The sequence below is a fragment of the Vicugna pacos genome, chromosome 3 (assembly GCF_048564905.1).
Source record: "Vicugna pacos chromosome 3, VicPac4, whole genome shotgun sequence".
Classification (NCBI taxonomy): domain Eukaryota; kingdom Metazoa; phylum Chordata; class Mammalia; order Artiodactyla; family Camelidae; genus Vicugna; species Vicugna pacos.
In genome coordinates, this window is record NC_132989.1 from 15,365,699 (window position 1) to 15,386,363 (window position 20,665).

At 52.1% G+C, this 20,665-nt stretch overlaps 1 long non-coding RNA gene across 1 annotated transcript; it reads right to left on the reverse strand.

The window, feature by feature from the left end:
* Positions 1-955: 955 nt before the first annotated feature.
* LOC107033534 (uncharacterized) lies at positions 956-16,327 on the reverse strand. Its single transcript, XR_001459015.3, has 3 exons — positions 16,131-16,327; positions 4,450-4,571; positions 956-2,115 (listed from the first exon to the last, which is right to left on the reverse strand). It is a non-coding gene; the product is annotated as an uncharacterized lncRNA (long non-coding RNA).
* Between the last annotated feature and the right edge of the window lie 4,338 nt (positions 16,328-20,665).

The window sequence follows — 20,665 nt, forward strand, 5'->3', positions numbered from 1 at the left end:
CTTGGGGCAGATCAGGCCCAGTGGCCTGCTGAGAGGGACAGCCCCTTCCTGAGGTATTCCCACCCAAAGAACTGCCTTCCTCTAATATGGTAATTCTTGCATAGGAACTCTTTCCAAACTTCATTTGGCTGGGGAGTGATTCCAACATCAGGATCCACCTTGAGGGCTCCTGGGCAGGCCACAGCCTGTCTAGTCCGCTCTCAGATGTCTCCCACTAGCCCTGCAGAGAAAACACTTGTCTTGGCCAACATGGAGCTTTCAGTAAGAAGCTGGGGAGGGTTGTCCTGAAAAAGCGATCATTTGCTGCTGGGAGGCAAGCTGGTAAGGCCAGCCTCCTGCATTCCTTGGTGTGGGACTCTTTGCAAAGGTCTTTCTCCTGACCACCCTTGGCATCCTAAATGCAGCACAACAAGGGGAGCAAGCGATTTTGCGGAGTATGTGGCCTGAGTGCTAACTTTGGAAGACTGCTTGCAGGCCTTCTGCTTCCCTGGGGAAGAGAGCCTCAGTTGGGTGCTATCCTGTCTCTGACACTTTTCTGGCTCCTGTCTGTCTCCTTCAGGCCCAGGGTCTTGCAAGCCACAGTACCAGGGGAAAGAGTAAGAACACTGTTGCACTTCTACGGTCTTTAGTCTTAACTGTATTATTTCCTAATCATGGATAGTGTTCTAGTTTCCCTTTTACAGTAGCCATTTATACTTAGGTATTAAAAAGGACTCATCTTAAATTTTAAAATATTGTAATTGCTTGCAGATACGGCAAAAATAAGAAAAGGGGCACCTGAGCGCCTGCCTTTTGAAAAACTGCCCCTCACATTTCATCTGCACAACAGCTGGGCGGTCGGTTGTTTGGCAGGGGAACCTTATCACCTCCACATAGAAGGCCAGGAAGGGGAGGAGACAGTTCCAGGTCACAGCCTGGCCTGAACCAGGGGAATGGACGGCTATTTCCAGCACACCCCACTGGACTCAGAATATTGCCGCAAAGATAGCAGCTCTCCTGGGTGTAGAAACAGGAAGTGGATGGGAGGCAGTCTCACGCTCCTGTGGGAAACTCTTTCACGGGGACAGGGGTTGAGACCTTTGACTGGGGAAGGTATTTGCCTCCATATCCTTGGCTATAGGCTGCTTAGTTCTGTTCTTTTGTATCTAGAAAAATCATAGTGATGCTGATGGTAATAAGAATTGTCATTTATTGAATGTTTTAATTGTGCTAATCCTCATGCATCCCCAAGGTTCCATAGGCAGGGGATTTTCCAAGGGCATGGAGCTAGGAGCCCAGCTGGGATTCCTAGCAGAACAGCTGACCCAGGACCCTTATTTTTAAACTCCATGCTGCATGTCTCATCCACTGACTGACTTACCAGTTCTCTGGGATTGGGGACAGGGTCTAAGCATTTCACCTGTCCTTTCAGCAAACCGAGTGCTTCTTCTGTGTGCCAAGGGGAGACAGGCCTGAATCTGATGTGATCCTTACCCTGGAGGAGAGCAGTACTGAGGTAGAAGGAAAATGCCCCTGGCAAGGTGCATGACACCAGTTGCACAACAGAGAGCCTGAGAAAGGACTGCCAAGGGCTTAGAGGACAAAGAGGTTCTCGCCCCTGGGGGGCTTGGGAGGGCATCCTGGAGGAGGAGGTGGTGCAGCTGGATTGGGAGGAGGCCAGAAGTGCAGGAAGGGTTTCCTCCTGGTTCCCTGGCCCCAGGCACCCTTCCCTAGAGTCTTGCGTGCCAGCTGGGCAGGCAGGCTGCATTAGCCCTGATCCCCGGTCTCCTTCCAATGAGACCTCACTAAGAAGGCGGTGGATGGCTCTCCTGTTCCACTTACCCCATGAGAGGCTCCTTCTCACTCTGGGTCTCCAGTTAGCAGGGGGGTCACTCGGAAGACTTCTCACGAGCCCTTCTCCTCTCTGTTGCTCCATTTCTCTTTCTGTCGAAGGAGGCAGTTGAACGGGTGGCTTCAGCGTCTGACCTGGCAGAATATTACCTGCCTCTGGCTGTCTGCAGTTGTGGGGGCTGCTGCCCGAGGAGGGGCTGTTTTCCCTCTCTGTTCCCCACTGTCTTCAGGAAATGTCGCTTAGCTGGGGGGACCTCTGTCTTCTGCCGGGAAGCTCTGGGGAGGCTGGGAAGGAGAAAATAAACAGTGGCTGTCTGGATTTTCTCGCCAGGCCTGAGAGAGGAGACCTTCCTGACTCCTTTCCTTATATGGCCAGGCTGCTCGGGCTGGGAGCCTGCTGCTGTGTGCCCCCACCCTCCAGCTTGAGTGAGGGCTGGGGGCCACCGTTGGTCACCTGGGACTCTGGTACTGCACAGGCCAGAGCAGGGCTATAGGTGGAGGGCAGGACCCAGGATATGTCCCAGTAGTCGCCTGTACAACCTGGACAACTGTCGTGGCCTCTGGGCTGTGTAGGGTGGAGCAGGTGGGGAGGATTTATACTGGGGTAAGGGGGTGGGGTGGGGGGAAGGGATCCATCTGGTTTTGTCTTAACCCCTAACTCATAATGTGACCCTGGTCAAGCCCTTTCCCTTTTCATGCCCTTGTTTCCCCCTGTGTCAAAATGGGCATGGGAAACACGAATTGATCCACCCATTCAGTCCCATGAGGTGGGAGCTGTTGCAACTCCATTTTACAGAAGGGAAAACAGGCTTCAAGAGGCTAAGGAACTGGACCACAGCTATCTAACTAAAAAGGGAGCAAGGCTGGATTTGAACTTGGGGCTACCTGACTTCAAGTTCTGTGTTCTAAATGGACTGATTGCTAAGGTGCCTCTTGGTGATAATCTGCAACCACTCATGTATGCCTCATGGAAAAGGGATTCTGCTGGGGCTGCTCCCCCAGAGGACCAGGGGGCTCCAGTCCCAATGACCCAGCTCAAAGGCGACTGTTATGTCAAGCAGTGGGGGCAGAGGCTGTAAGTCATTCACATTGGTTCCCCAGGGCCCCACATAGGGCCCAGCAGAGACTCAGGGCTTAGGAAAGGAAGGTTGTGGTTTCACAATGAATGAACCTCAGTAGTCACATCTGTACTATGGGCACAATCTCCTAACTCCCAGGCACATTCTGAGGATTAAACAAAACTGGATAAGAAAGCGCTGAGATGCCACCTTTACGATGGTGTTGTCTTTCTGTTCACAAATTCCTTTTTCCCTCTAAAGTACCCACGTACTTTTCAGCCCCAGGCCACTGTCTCTTGAGCTGACCAGTCCCTTCTCAGCCCAGCTGTGAGACTGAGTGATGAGGGGTAGATCTGTCGCGCCCTGAGCTCTGGGCTCTGGCAGCAGTGACCGTGGGAAGGGCTGCAGGAGGGGAGGGTGGGAGGGGAGCTGGGGGTGGGTTGCTGGGAACAGCTCAGAAATGAGCCTCGCACAAGCATGAACATCCTGTGTGCTCTTGAGCTAATCCTGGAACCTCCCTCAGTCCATCCATCATCATGGCATCCTCTCAGACCCCGGCCCCTTCCTGGGGCCCAGGGGGCGGGGCAAGGGGGCTGAGGACCGACTGTCCTGTCAGCGTGGTGAGAGACCGCAGCTGGCAGCTCTGTAGGCCTGCTCAGTGTCGGAGCCCGACAGCGCGGGGGAGGAGGCGCCTGCAGCCCTCCTAATCCAATTTGTTTGGACCCAATCTCAAGGCTCATTTGCTAGTGAATGAGGGCCGGGTGCGTGTGCTGTGCTGGGGCGCACGTTTGCACACACGTGTGGTGCATGCAGAGATGAACAGGTGTGATTTGTTATATAAACCAGGCCTGGGCCTCGCCTCATGTCCCTGGCGTGTCTGCTCCTTGTCGGAGGCTTGCCTCCCATGCTCACTTCCAAATCTTCCTCCTCTTTTTCCATCCTCATGAGATCTGGTGCCAGAACCCCTCTCTGCAATTGACTGTCTGCTTGACTCTGCATGGAGTTCCTTCACCTCCCTGGGCCTCAGTTTTTCCACCTGTCTTTTGGAGTTGGTCCCTTATCCTGTCTGTTCCACTAACAACTGGTAGGTGGGGAAGAAGGTAACGGACAGTAAGAACAACTGCTACTGTTTCTATAGCTTTACCATGTTCCAAGCACTGTGCACCTGGGCACACACCACCCCACGTCTAGCTGCTTCAAGAGTATGACCCAATTTACTCCTTTCCAGGGAAAATTACCATCCCCCTCCACGGCTCCTTCAAATCCTTTGTTCTTCATAGAGCTCAGTCTCTGCGTTGTTTGTTTGTAGGGAGCATAGGGTGGATTCTTGGCTCCTGGTGGGTTTTCCTTTCTTTGGTTCCATTTTTTTTTTCACCTACAACCCAGGCCGTATGGTCCCGACTTGCTTGCACCCCATCAATCAGCAGGGCCTTCCTTCAACTCTTCCTTTCTGAGGCCTGGTTTCTTGGTCATTCTGAGTGTTGGGATGGGGAGATTATCCTGAGGCATAGGGTTATTGCAGGAGTGTATGTGCCAATGAGCAGAGGTGGGGAGCACTCACAGTTCTGTGTCCAGGGCCCCTGCTGCCAGCCCTCCTTGGGTCCACAGGAGGCCCCTCTCTGGGGTGCTTGTTCCTTTAGCATCAGGGATGCAGGGGTGGCTTCCACCAGTCAGTGCCCTTGCCTGAAAGGAACAAAGATAACCCCTATCAGAGGATTCTGGGGGGCCCTGTGACCAGAGCCCTGGTCTTCATGGGGCCTGACTGAGCTGCCGGGCCCTGAGGAATTGAGATGAGTCTGGGCTGCTGCTGCGTCCTCAGAAGCCTTGGGCTGAGCCTGCTGATATTTTCCAGACCTCAGGGAGGCTGTTTCTTGGGCCCTCGGCCACCATTATCTCTGCTGTGCTTGCTTGTCTTTCATAGGGGGTCTTCTGAGTAGCTCTAAGTTCCAAGAGCAGAAGTGGCCACCTTCCCTTCCCAGCACACCCAGGCGCCATCAGCAAAAGAACAGGTTTGGAAGGAAATTTCCTGGAGGCCCCTCTGACCAATGGCCCCCAACTCTAGCTTCATACATGGAAAAGGAACTATTTAGGGGTAGATGGAAATCTGAGATTAACACAGTGGCCAAGGATGAAGGGACAGCCCTAGGTCTGCCAGTGACCAATTCCAGCTGCACAAGGCTTTCAGCCTGCAAATGCTGCCTCCTGTAACTCAAGGAACACTCACAACTACAGCCAGAGGTAGGAATGACTTCCCTGCTTACTGAGGTTCAAAGAGGCTCTGCAGTGTACCCGGGTCAACCCCTGGCAAGTATCAGAGGCTGGCTCGAACCCCGGGCTGCTCATGCTTAATCCAGCTGTCTCCTGAGCTTGGGCAGCAGCCAACTGGATGACCACAAAACAGAGCTCACATCGTCATGGTCATTGCAAAAGCCCCTCTGCCCTCTCCTGGCCTTCATTTCCAAGAAACGCAAAGGGCTGGGAGCGGGCCACATCTGCAAGCCAGATGGCACTGCTGTGGGAGAGGGCTGAGTTTGGGCCCGTGCTGATTTTTTTCTGGAGGAGCCTTCTTGCTCACAGCTCCCCTTCCTCTGCTCCCTCACACATGTGTGTGTACCATAGCCTGTGCTCTCCTTGGGCTCCAAGGCCCTAGAGTTTCCACCATATGTGTGGGAAGAATTGAGAAGACATCGGCCCTGGAGCCCAGCAGACCTGCGTTTGAATCTCACCCCTAGCACTTTCTAGCTGTGTGATCTCAAGCTTGTGGCTTCACCTCTCTGAATCATGGCTTGTTTGTGAAGGTCAACTGAAGGGCAAATGAGGTAGATGGCAAGTGCAAGTGCAGTTGCAGGCACCTCATAAGCCCACAATAAATGGCTGCAATTTCCATTATGAGCACAAAGCTGGGCCCATGGTGAGGCACAGGCATGGGAGGATGAGAAGCAGGAAGGGTGAGGGCAAAGGTTCGAGGAGGCATCCAGAGAAGATGTGGTAGCTGGGGTGAGGGCCACCATGTGGGGGCTCTTACTAGGTCCCCTCCGTTGTGTGGCTCTGTTGTTCCCAGAGCACCCTCCCACCCCCTTGACAGCCCAGCTGAGTTCGCCAGCCTCACACGCTCCCTACTTCCTCCCCAGGGAGGGTCACTGCTGGGGACTTTGGAGCAAGCCCTGGGAACGCAGTCTGAGGCTGAAGCAAGATGATGCAGGAGAAAGGGAAGAGAGGGAAAGAAACGGGGCCCAGAACTGCCTGGCTTACAAGCCCAGTCTTGAGTAGCTCAGGTTCTGGGAGGGTGGGGGGTAGAGACCAGGATCCCCAAGACTCCACAAGACCTTCCAGTGAGAACAAAGCCTGGGAAAACAGTGACAGTGATAACAACTTCTGCTCGCCTACCCGGCTTACACTGGGACTTGCCATAATCCTAACTGGCTAACATACGTTATAGCTGACACGCTGGTGCCTTCGAAGTGTTCCACACCCGCTAAGTGCTTTGTTTTACCCAGGATTTTTCATCTGATCGTCACAATTGATTATGAGTTAGCTGCCTTTCTTATCCCCACTTTGCAGATGAGGAAACTGAGGCTCCCAGAAGTTACAGTGCTCCTCAAGCTCACACACTTGGTAAATGTCAGAATCAGGATTGGCTCCAGGCAGCCCGACATGCATTTTCAGGCTCCCCTGTGAGAGCAGATGGCTCATGGCTCCCTTTTTACAGAGCGATAGCCGGAATCTCTCTCATGACATTCTGTCAAGCGTGTGTTCCTGTTTATGGAAAGGTGGCTGTGAGCAGAGAGAGCATTTTCAGTGTAAGTAGAGGCTGTGTGGGCCCTGGCAAGGGCATGTGTCTCCATAAGCAAGGGGACTTCTCATTTTGGTTTGTTTTGCCTCTTTTCCACGGTATTTCTCCCTTTTATGCTGTCCGTTTGAAAGAAACAACAACCCACCATGATAAAGGAGTTGGTTCTCCCTTCTGTCTTGTCTACTTTGCAGGAAACTGGGGACCTCCAGGGTTCCAGTTTGCTGGGCTGAGTGATACTTTCTGGGTAATACAAATGTTGGTTTCTTCTGGCATGTGTTGGATGGGAAAGCAGCAGGTTAGGCACAAGTTCTCCTGTAGGCATGCTGTGTGATTGCAGACAAGTGTCTTCCCCTCTCTGGGCCTCACCATGATGTGGTGGGCTGAGGACTAGATTCAATGGTCCAGAGATCTCCCAGGGTCAGATAAAGGGGGATGGTTTGACTCCATGCCATTCTCCTGGTGAGTGTCAGTGTGAAGGAAGGTGAGTGGGCTGCACAGAGCTCTGTGGAGTGAAAGAGACAGGCATCAAAGCTGGAGCTCCCCACAGCTGCCTCTCGCTCCCCTTGCCCCCATCTCACCCTCACTGCTAAGCCTCAGGCAGGCCCCCAGGACCTGGACCAGGTGGATTTTCTGCAGCAGAATGTGAAGTCTCAGAGCAAGCATGCTGGAGGCACCCGAGTCGTGTGCCCACGTGTCAGGTGAGGGAACTGAAGCCTGGAGAGGAGAAGCAACAAGCTCATGATGCAGTCATTCAGAGGCCCAGCTAGGACTGACTCCTTCCACTCACTGAGGGATCCTAATCGGTCAGATCTCAAGAAAAGGGCCCTGGGAGGAAGGCAGGAGAGAGGAAGGCCTTTAAATTCCCTTGGCTTTGAAGATGGAATAATCATGACTTCCTTTTCTGAGTATCTTTTGGCCCTTCCTAGAACCAGATGGCGGATGTTTGGAATTTATGTTGTAAATAGTGTTTGAGAAGGGAGTGGGGGTGCAGATGTGTTACTTTCTCCAACCACCAAAAACAAGATCTGAGGGAGGAAAGTGGAGGAGGGGAGATGACGAGGAGGAGATTTGAGGAGAAGGGAGGACTGAGGGGGAAGGAAGAGGGGAGGAGAGGGAGAGAAAAAAAGAGATTGATGGAGTGAGAGTGAGAGCAAGGCAGAGAGGCAGAGAGAGGAGAGGAGAAGGGAGGGAAGAGACAGCAGTGGGCCGAGAGGGAGGCATACAGAGGGAAGGTGGATGAGGGAGATGGGGAAGGTCTCCCGGGTGCAGGCCCAGAGAGGCTCCATCTTGAGTTCGGGAGCAAACCCTTGAGTTTTCTAAAAATAGCTCAGCCTTTCCCCCAGTGGGGCTGGCAGCAGGGACCAAGAGAGGCACGCTTGTCCTTTTATGGTAAGAAAAATCCAGATTCTCTGAGGGGCAGCTGGGCTGGAGCCTGTAGTTGTGGATAAAGCCCAGCCCTGGGGTCTGGGGTGGGACAGGGATGGACAGGGTTTGTGACTTGGTGGGATTTCCTGGGCAGGGTAGCCCCACCCTCTGTGAAGACAGGGCTGAGGAGGCCACACTGGAAAGGCCTGGGGTCCTAGGGTGCACGGGCTCCTAGAGACATCTTACCACCCTTATCTCCCTGTTTCATAGAAGAAGAAACTGAGCCGCAGAGAGGGGAAGAGATTGTGGGCTCCCCATGTGAGGGGGTTTGAAGTGTCAAGGTAAATCAGTGCCTGGGTCCACACGAGGTTGGCTTACGTGCCCTTTACTCTGGAGGGCAGAGTGGTCTGTGGACAGAGCACTAGTCTGAGTGTCAGGAGCCCCAAGGCCTCCTCCCAGTTGACATGCTATTTGCTGTGTGACCTTGTGCAATCTGCCGAACCTCTCTGATCTCAGATTCCCTCATAAGGGCCTTTGTAGCTTTTTGCCTCTCTGGGAATTCCAAGGCTGGAAAGCAAAGCTTGGGCAGAAAGAATGCTATTCCCTGGCAGAGGGGAGCCTGCAGGCTTCTGTTCTACTTCCTGTCGTGAGAAAAAAGCTAAGATGGACTGAGAAAGAGAGAGGAGGTGCCGCAGGAGACTGGGTCAGATCATGGATGGAATCTCTGACTGTCCAAGCTGGCTGGGTCCAGCCCCTCACTGGGCACACTGATGCCTGAGAGGACCTCATCTCAAGTCATGCAGCGCATTAGGAAAGAGCCAGGAAAAGAACCAAGGGCTTCCCCTCCTAGCCGTGGGCTCTTTCCTCTGCAAGAGGCCTCCCATCTGCAGCAGTCCACAATTTAGGGGATCATGTCTGGCCAGTAAAAGCGCCTTCCTGGGGAGAGCTGCCAGAACTCAATATACGCTGTCATCCTCTGCCCGCCTCTTGGAGACAGTTCTTGAAAACGATTATGTCCTGTCGGGGGACCCGCCTCTTCTCTGTTCCCCTCCTTTGGCTGCGAGGACCATACCATAGTCTCTATCTTGGCTTAGAAGGCAGGGAAGAGGCAAAGAAGGACGCACAGGACTGGGTGGCCACCCTGGCAGTGTGATCTTGGGCAAGTCTCTCCCCATCACTGGCTTCAGGTTCTGCACCTATAACATGAGTAGATGGCCTTGATGCTCTAGGTCACTTTCGGGTCTAATAGGACTGTGACACTGTGAGTTTAAAATTCAGCACTAAGACTGATTATTAAGCATTTACCAGGATTACCAGTGTGAATGAGACGGATCTAGTCTTATCTACAGATCTCTGTAGCTTTTCATTCCATTGAGACAGGGACCCAGTGCCTGGAAGCCCAAATCCCAAAGCCCTCTGTTCTGGGAATCTTGGCTAACTCTCTGACTCCAGCTTGAACCCAGAGCTCAGGTAGCTCTGGTCTTGCATGTCCAGGAATGCCTGCTGGTCTGGTCAGTGATCATGCCCACTGCCTACGACCCTGCCCAGGCCTCGCTATTCCCTCGACTTTGCTCTCTGCCTCACTCTTCCCATGTGGTATACAGCTCCCCAAGGCCCAGCCCATCTCCTCCCTGTCTGCCCCACCCTCTCATCTCTCCACACTGGTCTTCCTTTGATTCTGCCCAATGAGAACCCTTGCTTTCCTCTCCCAGCCTCCAATGGCACCCCTGCCCACCACTGGGGGAAAACAGGGACAGGAAAGAAAGGGGGATAAAAATAAAGCATTTTGTTCTAAATTGGAAGCTTCCCTGTGACCCTCCTGGAATTTCCATGTAGACTCTTTGGGGCATGTGAACAGGTCTCCCAGGGACCCTGGCCCTCTCTGTCTTCCTGCTGGGTGGAAGGTTCCCCAGGGACCAAGTCTCAACCAGGCTCCAGGTCTCTCTGGTCAGGCCTGGTGCTCCCTGGGAAGGGCAGAAGGCAGCAGTGGAGTGGAAGGAAGTGGGAGGGAGAGGAGGTCCCTAGAGGCCCCTGTGTGAAATCAAGACAGAACTGATGTCATGCCTAGCTGGGAATCTGACATCCAGGCAGCAGAGGGGCTCAGGATCGTAAGATTGTCCCAGGGCAGCTAGGGCTGTGATGTGAAGTCCCAGCCTGGTGGTGGGAAAGGCCATGAGGCCCAGCCTCCTCTACTGTTTGACTTCTCTCTACAGTGTCCGTGCTAAGCTTGCATACCTCTGGTGATGGGAGGTGCACTGCTTCCCGATCGCCTTATCTGTCTTTGGACAGACTGTTGAAGACACCTTCCTAATATCCCACTGACACCTGCCTCTCTGGGGCTGCATGCTCTGTCCTTCGGGGCTACGAAGAACCAGTTTCTGATCACCAGAAAGCTCTTCAAATTTTAAAGATGGTGACTGCAGCCCTTGGGCTTTCTTCCGCTCCTAATCCTACCCTGAGGTCTCCTGCCTCATTTCTTGATATCTCAGGGTCACCAATGCCCTAATTCCCAGGTCTCTCCTGCACTGGGGCTCTTGGCTGGATGATGTTTTGGGGAAGAGTACAAATCTCCTGCCCAGAGACAGACACCAAGGAGGACTTCTGTCTTCTGGGACTTTGATTTCTGGCAGTCAAACCACTCCATGACCAGGCCTTCCTTGCTTTGCCAGCCTCAGACTTCACCAAGCTTCTAGACCTACCCGCAGTTCCAGCCAAATGGGCTTGTTTGCTGTTCTCCTGAAAGTCCTGTCGCCTTTCCTTTGTACAAATAGCTCTCCACTTGGAATGCCTTCTCCTCTCTTCTCTGTTTATCCAAAGTGTGCCCCCTGCTATTCTGACCACCCCCACCCCAGGTTTTTCCTCCCTGAGAGTTTGGACATCCACTGTCATACATGGGATGACCAGAGCTGTCCTCTTCCCATCCCAAATCCTGGATCATCTCAGTCTGAAGGGCCCAGAGGGATGGAGGAACTTACTCATGTGTTGACTGTAGAGCTTGGGCCAGAGAACTAGCCTGTTTCTTTCTCTTTCTCTCCATCTTGTTCAGCTTATCTCAGCAGATGCCCTTGGACTTAATGGGGTTATTGGGTCACATGCCTGAGGTCTGGCAGGCTCCAGGCAGACTGACCAGTGGCCTCTCAGCCCAGAGCCCAGCCAGGGTGCTGTCATGGCCACTATGGATGGCCTCCTGAGGCAGTAACTCTGTCTGGACACTGCACACCCACCTGTTTCCCTGAAGGAGGAGAAGGGTACGGGGCAGACGCTAATAGCAGCGGAGCAGTGTCCCTGTGAAGTTTGTAAGTTCCAGTGTGTTTTCCAGTTTGGGGTTTTTCTATCTCCTTTGGAGCTTGGCTTGGGTCAGAAGAGGATGTTAGAGGAGAAGACCTAGATTTGTGGCTGGGATGGGCTCTTGGGGATATATAAGGATGAGGCTGCCTCCTCCAGCCTTGGCTTAGCTGACTGCCCTTTCCTCAAATAACTGATGAGCTGTGTCAGTCAAGGGCAGCCCAGGACTGAGCAGGCCCCCAAGGGTACTAAATCCATGCTAATGTGTGCTCATGGATGAGGATTGTCTGCATTTTTGCCACTGGCATTTGGCAGTGGTGGAGGCTCTGTTTATATCTTACTATAACAATGCCTAATCTAGAAGGAAGCATCAACTTTCAAGTGGCCTCCTTCCCAAGCGCCAAGAGTTGGTCCTATTAGGTGGATAGAACCAGAAGGAGCTCTTTTTCACAGACTCATTGGGGGCAGTGCTAGAGCGTATGTGTATGGGTTCTAGAGTCAGGTAGACCTGGGTTTGAGTCCTAGCAGAGCCTCCTATAAGCTGTGTGACTTTGGGCAAATGACTAAATCTCTCTGAGCCTCAGGTTCCCAGAGGGATAATAGTACTTACCTCAGAGAGTGCTGGGTGAAGGGTTGGCTGCTTGGGAAGACATGATACATGGCAATTTTTGAAAGAACAAGGGCCACTTATCCCCCTAGAGGGAAAGCAGAGTTAGGGCCCAGTATGGCATCTCCTTCTCCTGAAGAAACTGCCTTTTCTCATCACATTTTTGCAGTTATTTTTAATGGAGTACTTATTATACACCAGTCACTGTTGAGAGCTTCATGAATTTTAAATCATTTAATCTAGACAACTCAACAGCCTAATGAAGCAGTTACACTTATCATGCCCAAGGTCACACAGCTGCTATAAGGCAGGTCTGGGATTCAAACGCAGGCAGCCTGATGCCCCTCTGGCACCTTTAGTGGCCAACCTGCTGCATCTTAGCCCCACTAGCAGCACTCTGACCCCAGCCTGGTCCCCTCATCACCTGGGCATGGGGATTCATTCAGCCCACACTGGAAAGGCCCCTGGCTCCAGAATCAGCCTCTATTTTCTCATCCAAACAAAAAGGGGCTGATGAATTGGTCTCCTAGGTTCATGACAGTGGGTGACTCATGCTGTGTGTTAAGGCATGTTTTAAATTGGAGAAAAGGTTTCTGGTGGTGAAGCATTGCCACCAATGAGCCTCTTTTGCAAGAGGGGAGGGGGCTGGCCTCTGTGGGCTCTTACCATGTGTGGTGAATCCCCATGTGGCTGTCTAGACAGGCTGTTAGGAGGTGGCAGCCACTGTGGGCTCTTTCCCCTGAATTCTTTTAGACCATTGCAGGCGAGCTCTGATTGGACTGTGGTCACTGCAGACTTCTGGGCTAGGGAGGGCCATCTCGGCTGTGCTCCCACCCCAGGGCCTGCCAGTGCCCTGTTAACTTGGATGCATGTAGGGAAAATTTCTAAATACCTGTGTGGACAGGAATGCTATGGCATTTCTATTTCTTTCTTAAATTCTTTATTATACAAACTTGATAAATATAAAATAAAATGTGTAATATGTATGCTTCAAGAATTCAGATAATTTCCAGGTTGTCAAGAAGGGGAAATGCTCATACACTGCTGGTGGGAGTTATGACGTGGTTTGACCACTTTAGAAAATAATCTGGTGCTTCCCTGTAAAGTTGACAGGAGCATACCCCAGACGCAGCCTTCCCCGTCTAGGTATGAACCCCGGAGAAACTCTGGCTCATGTGCCCCTGGGGACATGGACGAAAATGGTCATAATAACAATCAGAAACAGTCTTTATCACAGCTTCTTTGCATGCCCGTGTGTCCCTGAGCCCCAGGGGCTGTTTAGTTGGGAAATTGCTATTGAGACATGGCCCAGGCATAACCCAAAGGTGAGGACCTCAGAGACCATCTGTTCAACCCTCAAGGCTCACTTGGGAAATCAGACATAGCCCTGAGGGTCAGTGGTGACACCGGGCCTGGAACTTTCTATTCCTCAGAGCTATGTGTGTCAGCTCTTCCTTAGAATGGGCCAGCCTGGGAAAGGGCTGACTTTGCCCAAAGAGCTGCCATGTGGCTGCTAAGGACCAGTGACAAGGAAACTCCTTTCTATCCAGCGGGGCATGGTGGGGCTGAGGGAGGGGCAGTGGCCTTCGAACTAGGAGACTCAGGTTAAACTCTGGTGTGGCCACCCACCTAGCCTCGGTCTCCTCTGTGAAGTGGGAGATTCCACATCACTGCGCTCAGAGGTAGAGGTGCTGTGGTGGACAGGCTACGAGCGTGCTTTTTGCAGGCTAGATTCATATCCCCTCTGCCACTTTCTAGCTGTGTGACCTTGGGTAAGTTCCAGTGATTTTCTTTCCCTACAAATGGAGATGAAGGAATGATGCTAATTCCTGTCTGTGGTAATCCTGGGAGGATTAAATGATAATGCAAGAGCTTCAGCCCAGGACCTTGGCTCCCAGGAAATCCTCCATATACATTCATGAAGTATATTAGAGGATTCCCTGGTTCTTGGGTGTGGTGGCTACGGGGCAGGGCAGGAGGTAGGAGACCCCTGGGGACAGAGCAGCTGGGGCAGCCGGCCCACATACTGTGTCCAGGTTTAACAGTTCATGAGCTGTGTTACCTTAGGCAAGCTACTTAACCTCTCTCTGTTTCCTCATCTATAAAATGGGGATAATAGTTGGACCTACCTCACAGGATTGTCTTGAGGGTTAAGTGAATTAATTTGTGTAAAAGCCTTGGGTAGTGCCTGAGCCTCCTCAATTGTGGTATAATTTTCCTATCTGCACCACCATACAGGCTGATTCTGTTTCAGCTCTATCAGCCCTCTGTGTGACCTAGAGTGGTGCTCCCTTTTTTTGTGGATTAAGTTACCTTAGCTCTGTTTGCTAAGGTAGGTTTCAGGCTGCTTGACAGCACAGCATTCTCAAAACTCCATGTGTGTGGGAACTCCCCAGGGAGCTTGTATCGCAGCTTCCTGGGCCCCACCCAGGATTCTCTGTTAGTTGATGAGTATACAGTGGTTCAGACACCACACTTTGGGACACACTGTCCACACAATACCCTACAAGTGCTGGAAAGGAGACCTCACCTAGCTCTTGAACATTTTGAGCTGATCCCTCTTCTGTGCCCCTTAACCTCTGACCTCACCCCTCCTGCTCTCTCTTCAGCAGCTCTGTGTGCTGTCTGCCTGGGTCTCACTCGCACATCGCTCTAAGCATAGCTAAGGTCATCTTAACCCACAAAAGGAATAAGGCTAATTGTAATAAACATTAGCCAAGTTATCCTGCTCTTATGAACATATGTCCCTCACTCCTCATGACAGCCAAGTGAGGTCTGAACCAAAGCCTTACCCATTCTATAGGGGAGGGAGCTAAGACTCAGAGATGGCAAGTGACTTGCCCAAGGCCACTTGTTTGGTAAGTAAACAAGCCAGAATTGGACCCAGGCAGTTGAATTCCAGAGTCTCCTTTTGGACTCTTACGGCCTTAGGTCTTGTGTGACCAGAAGTGGGGAAACAAGGGTGCTGGGCAGGCTGGAGCTGGAGGACTTTGTCCATTCTAGGCCCCAGATGTGCCAGAGCTTAATCTGAAGAGCAATGTTGCCTGCCCGTCTTCCAGCCCTGACCCCAGACCTCTGCCTCTACCCAGCCCTCCCTCCCACGTTGCCCGTCACGAGTCCGCCGCCTTCCTCTGAGTCTCCTGGCCCCACCACTTTGCCTCTTGAAACTCTCCTATCTTTTCTGTCCCCATCCCACTCCAACGTCCTGAACCCCAAGTACACTGAATTTAGAGATCAGGCCCCTTCCTCAACAGAAGCTGCCTTGGGGCCAGGCTTATCCTGAGGTCTCCAGGTTGGGCTGGCCCTTCCCCTGGCCAAGCCTGAAGTCATTGACCCTTCAGCTTCTTTCCATTGCGTGAGGCTCAGACTCCAAAAGCTGCCTGAGCTTCAGATGTCTACTTAGACCCTAAGCCTGTGGTTACACAGTAGACTAGCTCAGGGCCTCCTGGGGGAACTTTCCAACCCCACCTGCCTTCTAGGCTCAAATGGGGTTCAGAAGCCATGTCCTGCATGGAGACCATGTTGTCCGTCGGCCTCATACTACAGATGGGAAACTGCAGCCCAGAGAGGGTAGGGCGTCCCCCCAAGGCCCCAGGGCCAGGCAGTGAGAGGCAGAGCTGAGGCTGCAGCCTGCGTCCTCATCCCCCAGCCAGGGAGCTCTTCCCACTGCTGCGGCCAAGCCAACACCCCAGCCTTTCCGCCTCTCTGCCTGTCTGCCGGAGCCTGAGCTGACATCGCTTCTCCTCCGGCTTTGCTTCTTGAAACCATTATTTGAAAACAGTTTTCCTTGCCAGGAGCCCCAGGCTCTTGTTGCTGAGAAATCAAACTCCATAGACAAGGAAGAAGCATTGTCTACAGCGAAGCCAGCAAGACGGGTGCAGACTTGGGGATGGTGGTGATGCTCATGCGGTGGGACACTTATGCTCTGCCCTCCCTCTGCTCCCACCCCCTCATTTAACCACAGCCACAAGGAGTCCTCAAAGCCAACAGGACCATGGATCCTGCACATCCGGTCAGGGCAGGATGGGCGCTTAGAGATCATCCAGTCCAGCCCCTGTGCAGATGGGGAAACCGAGGTCCAGAGTCGGTTAGCAAGAGAGCAAGGACTTAGACCCCAGATGCAGCATCCCCCGGGGAGGATGCCACAGAGGCCCCCTTCTTCACAGACCCCACATTTGCCGCTGGTTCTTACCTCTCCTGTGTTTTGGTCCAGGTGTGGCTCCTTGTGACCTGGAAACGGGGACCAGCCTGTTTGGGGGATGATTGGAGGTGTCACTGCTCCTCAACTAACTTGACTGGGCCTCTGGCACCCCTCACTGCCACTGCCACGGGGGCACTTTTAAACAGCTGGCACTGGGCCCCCCTCCCCTTAGCCCCTTGCCCACTGCTCCCTGGCCACAAAGGCCCCTCTGCCTTTTACCTTATATGAGCTGAAGAGGCGAGCCCAGTGTTGGGACAAGGCGGGTACTGAGTCCTCTCGGGCCCCTCATTGGCCCAGGCGCCTGCCACGTGACCACCTCGCCTTGACCTGCCCCCGGTGCCGAATGTTGCTTTTACCCCCTAAGGAAGGAGTGGTTGACAATTTTCATATTTCTTCTAAATTTGGAGATTTCAGACAATGCTGGGAGGCTTGGCTCCAGCTGCCAGAGGCCCATGTGGAAGTCATTAAGCTGAGGAAGGGGGGCCGGGGGAGAGAGGGAGGCAGGGGGAGGAGGAGGAGGAGGAAGGGGGTAGGGGCCAGAGTTCTGAGGGTTGCCAGTTGTCAGCCTGGGAACATGAACAGACTCCCTGGGAGCAAGCTGTGTGTGAGAATTTCCTTCCTCTTCCCGAGTCCCTGGTCCCAGGACTGGAGTGGGAGTTCTGAGATTTTCTGGGAACTGTCAGTGGGGAAGACACCATTCCTGGCTCCTGGGGTCCAGAGGGTGGTGGGAATGGCAGGGGATGGGGGCCACGAGGAAGTAAATCCTCTCTCCAGAGAGCCGGGACCCTGGGAGGCTAACTCCATCATTGTGCGAAGAAGGCCTGGGCCCCAGAGGGGTAGGGCCTGCCTCAGTGAGACAGGAGGCAGCGACGGGCAGGAGTGAGAATCCAGGGACTTGCCTCTGGGGCTCCCTTTCCCCAGGAGTCCTAGTCATGAGAAGGGCCCATCTCTCACCCTTTCTTATTATGCTCTGGTCACACTGGCCTCCTTGGAGCCCTTAGCATATTTTCATGCCTCAGGGCCTTAGCAATTGCAATCCTCTCAGACAAGTGCCCTATCCCCAGGGCTTCTGCTAGCCGGTTCCTTGACTGCTTCTGGTCTCAGCTCAAAAGTCACCTCTGGGAGAGGCCTTGCCTGGCCACCACTTTATTCTCTACCACCTCCCCTGCTTGTTGCCCTCTAGGACCGTGCCTGGGTTGTACATGTCTACTGATTTAGTTGCTTGTTGTCTTAACTCTTCCAGGAAAGCATGACTCCCCTGGGGAGGGTCTGTGTCCCCAGGCCTCCTGCAGTGCCTGTGAGGAATGTCCAGAAAGATGTGTGTGGAGGGGCAGCACCAGCATAGGCTTGGCCGCTCTGAAGCCCGGGGAGGGCTCCTTCAAGCAGCCTTGTTGCTCAGAGCTTTCCCTCTGTGGCCAGGCAGGCTGGACCCCAACTACCTTCGTGCACAGTCCTCCAGACCCCTGGGCCTGCACAAGACGCTGCCGCCTCCCTCCAGCAGGATTCCCTCCAGCACATGGCCTCAGCCTTGGGCCATCCTGTATGGGGCGGCTGTGTGGCCTCTGGGGGTGTTGGGTGCTGAACCCAACCCTGTCCTGACCTTAAGAGGCTCCCAAACTAGTAGGAGAAACTTCACCCCCACTTTGTTCCTTCTGAGGAAAAAATTCTCTTGATGTCAGGAGGCCTGCGCCTTTGTTCTTGCCTCTGCCACTTCCTCCCTGTGAGGTCTGGGCACAGTTATTCAGTTGCTTCTCTGAGCCTCACTTTCCTTCTCTGTGAAATGTGGAAAATAGGGCCTGCCTTTCAGTGTTGCCGTGAAGGTCAAGTGGGACAGCCCCTGCAGTCCCGGGAAATGGGTCAAATCTGGAGCCAGACTGCACTCAGCACTGCCTCCACTGCTTCCCACGGGGAATGGAGGTGGGGATGATGTTTAACATCCATGAACTTCACTTTCCTCCTCTGTAAAATGGAGCCAGAAACAGCCCCTGCCTCCCAGGATTGCTGTGAAGATGAAGTGAGGCCATGCTTATGAGGGGGTTAGCCCAGAGCTACAGCTGCAGAGCAAGTGCTCAGTAAATGCCAGATATTGTGAGGGTCACAATGCCACACCTGACACACAGCAGTCTCGCCGTTCATGTCATCCCTCTCCTTCCTGAACCAGGAAGGTGGATGCCATTCACAAGCCCACTCCTGGGGTGTAAGATGGTGGGCGGGGAAGCCTGGTATCCCGCACTTCCCACCCCTGCTTAGTGTTCCAGTCTGACACTCCAGAGCACCACCAGCAGATCCGAGGGTAAAGGTAATTCTAGCTCAAGGGAACCATCAAAAATATGAAAAATCCACTTGAGAGGCTGTGAAACTGTTATACTTTTGTTAGTTCTTCTACTGTAGCCTCAAAGGTTTTTTCATCAAGACAGAAAACAGAAAAATGACCAGTGTAGGTTGTGGAGAGACCCCACCATTTGAATATCCAAGCACTCTGTGCCTGGCCAAGGTTGAGTCGGCCACCTCTCCGAGCCAACAGGCTCTGTTATCAGAAAGTCTATTATTAGAGGACAGAACAAGGAATCGAAGCGACCTGGAGACACATCCTAGGAGAGGAGGTGTTCCAGCACCAGAATATCTCCAAAAGCTAACTAAATGGCCGCCGTTTGTGACTCAGTCTCCATAAATCTGTCTCAGACGTTTGTTTTTGAAGCCCTGTCTGTTTCCTTCGTGCCTCTCTTGGGAGTTATGAGTGCTTTATGTCTATTAACCATTGTGTGAAGTGGCTTTTTTTCCCAGTCTGTGGCGAGGAAGCCTTAAACTCCCTCCACTCCCAGAGGAAACAGGTCAGTGAGACTCTGGCTAGTATGTGTGAGTAAGTTTTGGGAAGTGAGGGGAGCTTCTTGTTGGAGGCTGGGTGTGAGAATGTGTTTGGTGAGATCTGTGTCCTCAGAGGGGGTGTGCCGTCAGGGGCAAGAGAATCCCAACCTAGAGGGTGAAGGGCCTGGAGACCAGAAATCTCATGGGGCCTGGTGGAGCTGCTCCACCTTTATAGGCGATCGAGGAAGAGACTGAGTTGGTACAGTTGGAACCTTCAGGAAGATGGAATGCAGGCCTACATAACAAGGGCTTTTTAAGTCAGTGGCTTTACTCAAGGAGGAGGTGGACTAGTGGGCTGTCTTATAAAATGATGAGCTCTCTATTGTTAGAGGAATGCAAACAGGCTGACAACTTGGTAAGTCCCTGCCAGCCCTGAGATCCTATGAAATTTATCTCACACTTTGTGTTCTCACCCCCAAACTGTTCCTAACCTCCGGCCCTGATTTCATACTAATTCGACCCAAAAGGCACAACTCAGGGGTAACCATTTGGGAGACAGTTATGTATTGGAAAGTGCTATACCCCTGAGTTAAAAAAATCAAGCTCCATATATTTTCTTTGATGAGCATCAGATTTTTATTTCATTGACTGAGTTTGATTCTGAGAGGTAAGCAATAGACAATTAGTGAAGAAATGCTTATAGTTGTCATCAAACCAATTTTTCAAGAATTTTATAGATAGCTGTCCACAACATATTACTGAGGTTAAAGATCATGGTACAGAAGAATATATGGTATAATACTATTTAAGTAAAATGATGTATTTGCCAAACTGCAGTCATCCATACCTTTTAGGATGGCTATGATAATAATAGTAATAATAATGCCACCACCAACAAAACCCTAGATACTTAGATACTTGTACACTGATGCCTGTAGCAGCATTATTCACAATTGCCAAAATGTGAACACAACCCAAATGTCCATCAATGGATGAACAGATAAGCAAAATTTGGTACATGTGTACAATAGAATATTATTCAGCCATAAAAAGGAACGAAATTCTGGTACATGCAACAGCATGGATGAACCTTGAAAACGTCATGCTTTAAATGTTCAAGACTCACATGCTAACATCATGAAATAAGTCGGATACAAAAGGACAAATGCTGTATGATTCCACTTATATGAAGTATCTTGAATAGACACATTCATAGACGTAGAAAGAATAGTGGTTGCCAGGTCCTTGGGGGGAGGGGAATGGAGAGTTATTATTTAATAGGTATAGAGTCCCTGTTTGGGATGATGAAAAAGCTCTTGAAATGCACGACATTGTGCAACTAATGCCACCAAAATAGTTAAAATGTTCAGTTTTATGTGTATTTTTACCGTAAGAAAATAACTGATGTGTCTGCATATAGGGGTAAGTGTGGATGTAGCCCAGTTCCCTGCTGGAGGCTGAGTTTGTATTTTGTCTGTCCCTTGACAGAAGGTCACCATGAAGTGCCTGAAGGGAGTATTTCTGGGAAAGGCAGGGAGAAGAATGTAACAAATCTTTTGTGCTGATCCTTGGGGGAGAGCGGTTGCGGGGGAGGGAACAGTGATGGAGCCCAGTCCTCCAAAATTTCTGTGACCCACCTCCCTGGCATGTGAATGCTGATAGGAAATGATGCAGGTTTACCCTTGTTGAAGGGCTCTGGGCAGTTGGTTTGGATCCCTTCC